A 12263-nucleotide genomic window follows, 5' to 3' on the forward strand; every position below is an offset into this window, starting at 1 on the left:
CCGGGCTGGGGTTCCGGCCTGCAGGGTGAGCTGGAGCTGAATTTCTAGATCTGTGAGCTGGTCAGTCAGAATGAAATCAGAAGCCGCCATAGAACAGGACCCCATCTGAGAGCCAGCTGTGTACACTGACCAGCACCCCCTCTGTGGGGCTGCCGCCTCCTAGCCTTGGACCTCAGGCAGGATGCTTTGCTTTTCTGAGTGTGGTTCGCTCATCTGCAAAATCCAGGTGCAGAGCCACAGTGCAGGGGTTCATGGGGCCGAGCATGTTCCCTGTGGAGTATTAGCCAGGGCTTGGGGCAGGTCCGTTCAGCAAGCGTCACCTAGGGGCCTTGCTGCAGCCTCTGGCAGGTACCCCACACTGGCCTGTGGCAGCCAGAGCCATCCTACAACTTGGCCCTGCTAAAGATGAAAACAGAAGCTGGAAAAGCTGTTTTCTCAGAGGGTGGAGAAAGCTCCATGAGATTTCCACAGGCCTCCGGAAATTGGTCTGGCAGCCTCTGGAGCTCGCCCCAGGGTGTGCCCGGAAGCCAGCGGCTTTCATCCGGAGCAGCCCCCGCTCCCTGGGACTGTGGCTACACTGGCCACGTGCCGACCTCTGGGCGGCCAGGTGGGGCCCAGGGCACGGGGCCTGTGGCGGGGACCAGGGCAGCTCCATCCTCAGCAGAAGCGTCTCTGCTGGCCCACAACAGAGGGGAGCACTCAGGTGAGCCACGAAGCTGGTGTCCCCCGCAGGGTCCCAGGGTGTCCAAGGCAGTTGGAGAGGATGGGGGCTTTGCAACGTGAGACAGGACATCCTAAGTTTCAGCCGTGGAGAGAGCATGCGTGTCCGTCAGCATGAGCGGGAGACCCCGGATTCACCTGTAAGGAGATGCTGATCGTGGTGCTTTCCTCAGATCACCTGCCCACCAGGGTCACCTGCCCATCAGCTCTCACGGCCCTGCGGGTGACCCCGCCTCCCACCACCTGTGCCCACTGGCACCCTGTGTGGACCGAGCCCCATGTCCATGGTGACGCCCCCTGACTCAGGCATTTGAATGTTTAATTGTTAAGGAAAAAGCTATTTTGGGGGTGGAAAAAGTGTTCCTTAAAAAACATCAGCAGTGAGCACGAGCCCCAGAAACTGAGGGACGGTGAGGACGTAAGGGTGCGGGTTTGCAGCCGGAACACAGGGCCGGGGCGTACAGGAGGGTGGACGCTGGGTGTACAAACACCTGTGTCTCCACAGGGTCTGGAGCGGTGCGTGTCACTGAACATATGATGAACCCACATGCAGCGTGGGAGGTGAGCGGCTGCCGGAGGCAGGGGGCCTCCGGGGACCTGCTCGCTTGCTGTGCTCCTGCTCGGACCTGGAGAGGCAGGAGGGCCGGCGGCCGCGAGTGAAGCTCTGGGGTGTCACACCTTACGAGAGAAGACTACCTGCGTGAAAAAACGCCATTTTGGTTCAGGACGCGGGCAGCCGCCTCCTGGGAACCGCGGAGCAGGGCAGAGAGCACTGTGCCGGCTGGCGGGCGTTCTCAGGTTAAACCAGCACGCGTCCCAGGGCTGAGGTCCCTGTGGGCGGTTCCAGGCAGGATGGCCGGGCGGTGCCTCAGAAGAAATCCGCGCATCGGACGCGCCTCCTCCCAGTGCGGGCGCCCTCGGCCGGCCATGAGTCAGCGTGAACGAGTGACGGAACGCACTGGATGAGGGCCTCAAACGGGACACGCGTCAGGCAGGTGCTGTGTTAACCTGCAGGCGAGAGTGCAGCCAGAGCTCATGGGCCTTCGCCCCCGGGGTAAGGCTGGCCCACCCTCAGAAGGTTCTAGAACACGGGCCCGCGGTGCACCCGCAGTGAATCTGTGGGTGACGGGCCGTGCGGCCCACAGTCTGTTCATGGATGGGCACGCAAGTGCCTCTTCCACCAGCGGGACTGACAGGAGGCGCCACATGGAAACCGAGGGCTGTGAGAAACCGCCAAGAAAGCGCCCTGGCCTGGCCCACCACACCCTGTAGGCTGCGTCCTTGATGGACAAAACCCCGGCAGAGCTCAGGAGAGTGGGGTCCTGGGGACAAGGACACCATGAGCTTGGTCACCCAAAGGAAGAGGAAATTTCCCTTTTCTCTGCTCAGTGTGCATGGGGGCACCAGGGCCGAGTGTGGCATCCACATAGGCAGTGTGACACCATGACTGTCCCCACGAGGGGTGGCCACGACCCCGGGAACAACACGCTTTCCAAGCTCTCTTGGTTGCTTGCTGTTGCGGGCTTCACTGACAAGACCCGGGGAAGGCTTGGTTTAATTTTATGGATGGTGTGTGGAATTAACACCGAGAAATGAGCAACTGGCAGAGGTTCCTGGAAATTCTGAGAAAGAGAATGAGTAGAATCACAGCAGAGATGCAGCCCCAGAAGGGCAAAAAGGCAGATGTGGGGCTAGAGCATGAGAAAGGGAAGAGTGTGCCAGACATAGGGGCACATGAGCCTGTCGTGTGGGAGGCAGACGTGCAGAGCTCCCTAGACGCAGGCCAGAGGGAGGGGCAGGGCAGAAGCAGGGACCGTCCCTGGTATGGTTCCATCAAAACAAGCAAACGGGGGGCGCCTGGGTGGCTTGGTGGGTTAAGGCCTCTGCCTTCGGCTCTGGTCGTGGTGCCGGGGTCCTGGAATCAAGCCCCGCATTGAGCTCTCTGCTCAGCGGGGAGCCTGCTTCCTCCTCTCTCTCTGCCTGCCTCTCTGCCTGCTTGTGATCTCTGTCTGTCAAATAAACAAATAAAATCTTTTTAAAAAGGCATCACTGGTCACAATTCTAACCTACTGGGACCCTTGTACCCAAGACAGATGTGACATCCACGAGCTCACCTGTCCTAGAAAAATCCCTGAGATGAAATCTGATGCAGCTGAGGGGACTCTAAGTTCCAGGGTGACAGAATCACAGTAAAGCCCGGGGATGGGCACAGGCCCCCGAGAGAAGCATCCCCAAACTCCAGGGACACACAGGGGAGAGAGTCATGATGACAGGAAATTCTACGTGGGACTTTTGCTGTTTGCCGGGAAGATGATGGACATGACATCTCCAACTGGGCATAGCCAACATGTGTTCCTGGGGAAATAAATCACCAGGAAAACCACTTCTACCCCAAATTAAGGCTCAACTTTCTGATAAGTATGATTAAAACCAGTAGAAAAAGGATTAAAATAATGCAAATGTGGAGGACTGTCAAACTAGAAGACACATCAAGTCTAAGACTCTTAAACTAGGAAATAAACCAAAACCTGCAGCCGGGACAGGGGAGAAGGGTCACAGAGCCCCCGGCCTCTCCAGGGGGTCCTCGCTGGCGCTCGCTCGGACATGCAGGCTGTCGGCTCCTGTGTGAGTATGAAGCAGCCACCCACGGTGCGAGGGGTCACTGAGGGAAATGTGCCATTGAGAGACCACCGGGACCTGGGAATGGTGGACACCGCCCCCGTCCCTGGTGAGCTCCAGCTCAGGGACTGCTCCTGGGTGTCCCTAAGAACCTGGGACATTTCATAATAAGATGGAAGTAAGGGACTTAATGAAAGAGTGAGCATCCTTATGTCATGGTTCCAGAGTTTTCTTTTTCTTGAGATGGAAGGTGAGGGAGGAGAGGAGGACCACTGTGCACTGGTCACCAGGTGCTGGTGGTCACTCTGGTTGACCAAACGTGCAGACAGCAAATGGCCATCAGTGCATGACAGTCAGAAGGGAGTGTGGGTCCCCCACCAGCCCACCAGGCCCTCCCCCCTGTCAGCCCCCTCCCCCACAGCCAGCCATCCCCCAACCAGCCAACCCCTCCCCACCAGCCAATCCAACTGCCCACAAGTACAGAGCTCCACGGTCCACGTCACAACCTGACCTCAGAGGCAGCAGGGAAGGTGGAGGACGAATGGTCTCGGACAGAGGGGCTCCCGAAGTGGGAGGGTACACTGCCAGTCCGGACCAGCCAGAGAAGGGCCTGCGGCTCCTGGACTGCACCCAGCTTGGACATTCGCTCAAGAACCAGGTCCCCACCCCTTCATTGGCCCATGGAGCTTCCAAAGGGAGGAATAACGTCGGCGAGGGCGCTCCTTCACAAAATGCAGTTAACGGGGAGGGGACATGGTACCACGTGAAGACACCACTAACCGTGGACTAACCCGTGTCCTCGAACTCAGCATTAGAGTCACAAACACAGTGTCAGTAATGCCCAGGAAAGCGCTCCTGTGTCTGGGTTGGTGAACTCTGCATTGAGGACCACGGGAGCCCACGTGGGCATTTGGTACCTTTACAGAGTGCAAGGGAAATATTTCTAAAAGGGTACTAAATGGCAGATAAAAACCCAAGTTTACTTTAATAGTTGGATTAAAAAATACTCAAGCAACAAGTAATTTCTGAGCACTGACTGTATGCAGGGGAGATCGTGGGCTTTCAGCCGAGACCCGCCAGGCTGGCGGCCAACAAGGCCCAGTGCTGTGGGGACTGGTAGCAGACAAACACAGCTGGTCTTCCATATAGAAAAGACTGTAAATATGGGAAACCTAAAAGAATACTTTTTAAAAGCCATTAGGATCACTAACTGAATTTATCAAGGTTGTTGGACACCAGTGTCTGAAATTGAACTGCATTTCCTTATACAGGGAGCACACGGCTAGAAAGTTAATTTTTTTTTAAGATTTTACTTATTTATTTGACAGAGATCACAAGTAGGCAGAAAGGCAGGCAGAGAGAGAGGAAGGGAAGCAGGCTCCCCGCGGAGCAGAGAGCCTGATGCGGGGCTCGATCCCAGGACCTTGAGATCATGACCTGAGCCGAAGGCAGAGGCCTTAACCCACTGAGCCACCCAGGCACCCCTAGAAATTTAATTTTTTTAAGAAACAACATTTACAGTAGCACAAAATAGCAATAAAGGGAAATATGCCTGACAAAAATGTGTCAAACATTTAGAAAAATCACTGAAAGAAGTCATAAGTTAATGTAGTCATAAGTTAATGTAGGACGTTTTCGTATTTATGAATGAGATGATTGAATGTTGTTAAAAATGTCGGTGGAGCCCACACTGAATTACAGACTCAGTGCAACAGCAGATCAAACTCCTGGCAGACCTTGCTCCCTTGCCGGCAGTGACAGGCTGACGGGCAGCAGGGACCGGACTGAGAACAACCAGGACAGCCTTCAAGAGGACACAGCCGGGGCGCCTGGGTGGCTCAGTGGGTTAAGCTGCTGCCTTCGGCTCAGGTCATGATCTCAGAGTCCTGGGATCGAGTCCCGCATCAGGCTCTCTGCTCAGCAGAGAGCCTGCTTCCCTTTCTCTCTCTCTCTCTGCCTGCCTCTCCATCTTCTTGTGATCTCTCTCTGTCAAATAAATAAATAAAATCTTTAAAAAAAAAAAAAGAGGACACAGCCGATGGGCCCCACTCCCAGACACGAACCACGACTATGTGGTCTCGGCGCAGGAAACCAGGTGAAGCAGCGCTTCAGGGACCGCACCTGTCCAGCCCCGACTGAGACGCAGCAACCCCCCGACCAGGGGTTGGCCAGGTCAGCTGCACACGCGTGTGGACAAGCGCCAACCGTCCCGTGGGCGTGTTCTACCTAAAACTACTTTCCAGGGGCCCCTGGGGGGCTCATTCATTAAGCATCTGCCTTCAGCTCAGGTCATGATCTGGTGTCCTGGGTCCTCGGATCGAGCCGCACGTCGGGGGAATGAGGTTTCTGGAGGACGGCGTATGGGGATATATTAATGGTCCACAAGACTGCTCCAACAGGATGGGAAAAGCCCGTAAAGGGAGGGTTGGTAAGTAGGACTCGACCAAAACCACACAAGAGACAGGTCCGCAAGAGAGGTGCAAGTGAGGGAACGGGCTGGGGCATGTGTCCCTGAAGGAGGACAGCTGTGCGGAACACGCACAGAACCAGGAACCGCCGACAGACCCGACTGGCTACGTGAGGACAGGCCCGGGGAGAGGGCATTCAGACAACCAGCCATGACCACGCCGGTGCACAGGCTGCCCGAGAGGCCGCATCCCCCAACTGGGGACATCTGGGGACCCGGGGACCTGCCACCGCCAGCGGGATGCAGACCAGCAAAACCAGTTTGGAAAGCCTTCCGGCAGTTTCTGACGAAGCTGAGCCCGCGCTTTCAGCGTCCATGGCCACATGGTGCAAATGGGGCCCAACCCCGGGGGGCCCATGGTGGATGCACCATCTGAGCCAGCATGTGGCTGGTGCACGGTGCTGTGGGGACGGTCACCGACGGCCCGAGTGCAAGAGAAACCCACAGCCAAATGGCGTGATCAGTGGAAAGGTCAGAGGCAGGCCCCAGTTCTGCACCCGCACACATGCATGAGGCGGCTGCTCCGAGGAGGAAGGCTCACACGTGGAGCCTCCGGCGCCCGCCCTGGTCTGTGTCCCGGCCAGAGGTCTGTGCTGACACACACTGAGATCCGGGGAGCTGTGGGCCCACGTCTGCAAATCGGCTTTAGCTGGAACGTCAAGGGAGATTCCCGGAAGTCCTTCTACTGTGAGGTCTACCACCCAGAAATGGTGTGTTCTGTTGGAGGAAGATCTTCTGGCAGGGGAAGCCCGAGCTGTGTGTCCAGGAGTCTGAGGTCAGCGTAGGAGACGAGGATGAGCAGAGGGGTGCAGAGGGCCTCCCTCCCCGAACTTCTGGCCTTGGTCGTTCTGCTGGAATCTCGGGGGTCCTGTGGGGTCACCAGAAGGCTTGTGTCCTGGCTTGGACCCTGGTTGTCAGAGAAGTGTGCTTCTGCCGGGGGCTGTCTGCCGCAGCCAGACGCCATCCCAGTGCCCAGCACGACCCACGGGAGCTCAGCAGACCCCAAAACGCTTTCTCAAACCAGCCTGCTGCCCTGCTTCCCCACATCTCCTCGCACAGCTTCACGTCCAGAGAGACCGCAGTCCGGCGGGCGAGGGACGCTCCCGCCAAGCCCAGGAAGGGCCTGCAGCCCCAGTGCACCTCCTGGGCGAGGGCCTGTTCCCAACCCCCTGAGACAAGCCACCCCGCAACACTGTGGGCCACGACGGTTTGGTGCTTGCAGGGTTCAGGGACATCTCCCGAGGAGTGACACCACAGCTCCCCCTTCACCGTCTCGACCCGCTCCCCGGGGAGTCCTGACCTGGACGGGAGATGCTTCACACCCATGGGGACCAACAGACCTGCTAACCAGAAAAGCATATTTTACCAGAAAATTTGGTTCTAAACCTTTGCTCCTAGGTGTGGCAGTAGGGGGGGGTGTCAAGGTGAACTCTAGTTACATCCAGGGTGGCACTCGGCTCCTCCTGCCATGAATCACCACATGCATGGGGTCAGCGGGGGGGAGTGGCCCAGAGGCAGGACCATGAGCCAGCACAGCCAGGGGTTCTCCCTCTCTGCTCCCCACAGCCCCCCTGCAGTCCCTGCTGGGAGGGGGACGATCCCGGGAATAACCTCCAGAGCTCCGGTGGGAAGTGACGGCAGAGGGACCAGTCCTTCAAGACAGCGGGAGAGACAGTGAGCGAGACTCTGCTTCCTGCGGGTAAACCCGAGTCACGTCCTCAGGCTGGTGACTCCCAGAGCTTGTGCAGAAGCCACCCCCAGGGTGGAGCCTACCCAACCCTCAGGTGAGCAGAGAAACCCACTCGCTTCGCCACATCACAAACATGGGGCTGGGCTCTGCGCATCTGCTTTTCCGTGACACGACGCGCAGCTGCACCCTGAAGCCGGGTCCACGTCATGTGTCGGCATCTGGGACGACATGTGCACTCATCCCGGCGGTGTGCAGTGTGGGTCCATCTGCGGGACCCCGAGTCAGCTCTGCAGGACACCACAGACCCCGGGGTGCCCGTCCTGGCCTCGGCTCCCAGCCCCAGGCCCTTAGCTGCGGGCTCAGTTTGAAGGGCGCACTGCCTCATGGGTGTCGTGCTCGGGGTTGTGTTGCTCCCCCAGGCCACACCCCACAGCAAGCATGTCTGTGCCCCCATCCACACCCCCCTCAGCAGTGGCGGCTGCATGGGAGACCAAGAACCCCAGGGTGGTGACTCAGGCCATTGGGTCTGCGGACCCGGACCAGCATTCCCAGGAGTCTCAGGGGCACTGGGCTTCCTCTGGACTCTGCTCCAGCACCTTCCCCACTCTGCTGGCCCCAGCCTCTCCCTCCCGAGGCCCCCTGAGTCCCACAGTTGGTCATGGGAAGGAGACAGAGCACTGGCCCCACAAGACCATGAACAAGGTCCAAGGTGGGCCAAGCTGGTGCTTCCAAGGGCCCATGGTCAGCCGCTGAAGACTGTGGGGCAGGGGTTGTGTGAGTGGGGCCCCAGCCCTTCTCCCCATCCCAGAAGGATGACCCAGCCTGCCCCCGCCCCAGCGCTGCTCCAACCCTGTCCCTCAACACAGACATCCTGCCAAGGCCCTCTGGCGCAAAGCTGCCCGCCTCTGGGTGGATGGCTGGTCTCAGTCAGGAAGCTGCCCAGCAGCCAAGCGCTGACCTTCAGCCCGGAGCCGCCCAGGAGAGCGTCTGTGGAAAGACCACAGGCAGGCTCCGGCTTGCAGGGGTGGCCGCCCACCCCCATCCGCACCAGCCAGCGATGACTCCGCGACCACCCCGCACACGTCTTCATGTGCACTGGGGATGTTTACTGCGGACGCTCCGTCTGCAGAGACTTCTCTGGCCCAGGAGAGCTCTCAGCTCCGTGGGTGCCTGCGTGCGAGCGAGGAGGAGGACGACGTCTGCACTGCGGAGGGACAGGCAACTGTGTCCTCAGAGCCATCCCTCCTCGAAGGCCCGGGGCTGCGTGTAATCAAGGAGTCCCTTACAGCCGGTGATAGAAGAGTCTGCATCTAGCCCACGGTCTGGGTTCTGAGGGGGCTCATCCGTATTCTACACGTGAAAGCCCAGGTGAACCCAGGAATGGAAGTTTCAGAAAAGCTTATTTTGGATCAGTGTTAAAAATGGACATTCAGGTGTTTGCGGCTGAGCTCAAGTGTTGAAGGCCTGTGGAGGGTTGAGCTCCCACTCCCTGTCATGGAAGCATTCAAGGGGAGGCTACACTTGCCTAGAATTCAGCTCCATGGAAAGCTGTGGCCCCTGGGCACGGGTTCAGGGAGGCCTTTGCAGGGAGTGGGCTGTGGCTGCGTGGCTGGACTCACAGTGGGCGAGACAAAGACTATCCCTTCCAGTGGGCCAGTGCCCGTCCCCACACATCTCTCATGAGGCGCTGGGTCCTGCACTGGCCTCGTTCCTGACTTTTCCGGCGGCTTCAGAGCATCTCTGGATGTAAGCAGCCCGCCCAGCAGCCCAGACTATGGGGACCTGGCCCACCCAGCCTGACCCAGGCCCAGGGGACGCAGGGCTGGCACCACAGGGTGGGGGGTTGGTGTTCCAGAAGCGACAGAGCCCACCCTTCCTCCACTCCAGATATGTGTCAGAGACTGTTTCCGTTTCCTGCCTGGGCAGAGACAGATGTGGAACATGGCAGGTTCCAGAAGAGGGACACCAGGTCCCTGCCACAGGTGGAGACACCCCTACCCCCAAGTGCTCCTCATGGATGCTCATCCCATCCAGTGGCTGCAGCCACAGCCCCAAGGGAGCCCCAGTCCTCTGGCCGCCTCCTCTCCCTGGGAGGGATGCTATGCGGTTCGAGTGCGTCTGGTGTGTGGCGGGGTTGAAGGTGGCTGCCAGCCAGTAGGAAGGAATAGTGCGTCCAGACGAGGACACGGCCTTCCATTCCCGCTCCTCTCCCAGGCCAGGCAGAGGACACAGAGCTGCTCCCCAGATGCCTCCAGGCCATGCAGCTGATTGCCTGGCGGCCAAGCTCCGATGGGCGGGATGGGACAGGCGCCCATGGACGTGCTCAGACCAGGGAGCCTCGGCCCCGAGGCAAAAGCACAGGGCTCTGAGTCCTGAGAAGCCATGAGGCTCTCATGCTGCCCAAGGTAGCCACCCTGGGCGGTGCCCTCATGGGACGCAGCCATTCAGCCACCATCCGGGGTACCAGCCCCACATCCAAGCCTGCGGAGTGGTCCTGCCCTGCCCACACCATTGTGGGAGCAGCTGTGGGGGACACTGACACAGCCTCACCCAGTGGGCACCCAGGCAGCCGCCAACCTACCTCCCCAGGGTGTATGTGGCACTGGAGAGTCTGTCAAGATGACCCTCTATCCTGTACCCGTGGCCCGGAGCCACTCGGGGTGGGGGTGCCCGTAACCCACAGCCACCAGGAAGTGCCTCCTCTTTCCCCAACGCTTGAACAAGCACTGCGGGCAGACAGGGGGATGCCTCCGCGCTCAGTGCTGTGTCCTCAGGATGGCCGCATCCTATGCCTTGTGACCAGGGCGGGGGCTTGGGTGGGAGATTTCTCTGGCAAGTCTCGGGACCAAGCTTTGCTCCTGGCCCTACATTCTTCCTGATTGCTTGGAATGAACGAACAATGGCAGGAGCCCCAGAAGCCACCTTGAGAGTATGAGGATGAGAACTGCCCGGCTCCCAACTTAGGAGGGAAAAACAATTCCCTGTCTTTGGAAAGGGACTCATATCTGGGTTTCCTGTTGTCATTTTCCACCCTCACAGGGAACTTGGCTGCTGAACCCAGTCACCAATGCAATAACAGTAAGCAAAGGGCTCTGAGATCCTTTCAGGGTGACAGCCATGCCCTGAGGTCAGGAACAGGGAGGCCAGCAGCAGCCGCAGCCACAGGAATGGGCACTGGGATGTGGAGGTCGGGGGAGCCTTCTTCAAGGATGCGGCTGCACAGCTGAGATGCTCCCCATGCACTGGCGGCTTCCGGGGCCAAGGCTGCAGGCCAAGGCCACAGCAGGCCTGGAGCCCCAGGAAGTCAGCATCCCAGGCCACAGAGGAAGAGGGAGCGGTGTGGGCCCCTCTGGGTGAAGGAAGGTGTGTCACACAGTGCCGGTGAGGAGACGGGGAGCCTGAGAGGGGAGGGGAGGATTTGAGTTGAGTCCCCACAGGGCTTTGAGGGGATGGGCCAATCATAGCCCAGGATCCCGACCAGAACACTGTGCAGCTGCCGTGGGCAGTGTTGGCTGTCCACGAGCACCCTGTCCCCATTGCTTCTGGCTGCCCACCATCAGCTGAAGCCACTGCCAGGGTCTGCAGGCACATCAGTGTCCCCAGGGCAAATCTGGGTCAGACCCACTGGAAATTGTCCCCAAGGCAGATGTCACGTTAAAGGTAGCAGAAGATGAAGGAGAAAAATGTTCAGGCTAAAATAATAAGCGCATGAGGTCATGTGGCAACCGGGCGCCTGACTGTTGTACTGTGTTCCTGCAGCTTTCCTGCGAGTCGGGCGGGGTCAAACGCACAGGATTCCTACCCAGCACGACCCCTGAGAGGCGGTATGGTGGGCACCTCTGCACGTTCCCCAGGGCCACAGCTTCCGGAGCACGACCAGCCACCGGGCCTCCTCTGCCTGGGGGCACAGGTCTGCAGAGAAGCTGCCGATTCTGACAGACCCAGCAGGGGCTTCCCTGCGCCCACCTTTCCACGGATGGCAGCCCTACCTCACGCACTTTTTCTTTCTTCAAAAACATGGTTGAATTTAAAAAATCAGTTCTATTGAAGGTGGCCTTAGTGGCAGGGGGCGGGGTTCTTCCTGCGTCCCCAGACTGTCCCTGACGCCTGAAGGCGTTCCGGCCGTGTGTGTGGTCTGTGGGGGACAGCGGGAGACCCCATGGACAGACCCCCAGCCCCTTGCTGGAGGCTGACGCCAAAGGGAAGGGACCCAGTGGCTTGGGAGCCCACAGGCCTGCCCTTCCCACTGCCGGAGGACCCCTTCCCACAGCCCTAGTTTCCTCAAACCTCACGGGGGTTCTTCTGGGCCTGCCTCAAGCCCAGGCCCCACCAGCCCCTTCTCTGTGCCCGGTGGGAGGCTCCTCTCCTGGCCCCGCCCCCAGCAGGCCCCTCTCCCCAGGCTCAGCCCAGCCCCTTCTGGGCAGACAGAACCCATCCCCGGGCCCCTGGGCCCCTGGGCCCCTGTTCACCTCTGGGGGGGGGGGGCAGTGCCCTCCAGCACCCAGGGCCTCAGGCGGGGCTTGGTCAACATTTGCAGGATTGAAGGACACAGCTGCCCCATGAAGCTCTGCCCAGGGCCCGTACAGCCCAGCAGCGCAGGGGCCACGAGGGGCCGGCATAGACATCTTCACACGCACACGCACCCACCAGAATGCCCCGCCCCCGCCCCAGCCCTCGGCCTGCGAGGCATCCCGCCCTGGTGGCTGGGGGTCGGGTGTCAGGCAGAGAAGGGTGGGGCTTGCTCTCGGGGTTGCTGGCCCCCGCTGC

This window comes from Mustela nivalis (assembly GCF_964662115.1).
Source record: "Mustela nivalis genome assembly, chromosome: 3".
Taxonomy (NCBI): Eukaryota; Metazoa; Chordata; class Mammalia; order Carnivora; family Mustelidae; genus Mustela; species Mustela nivalis.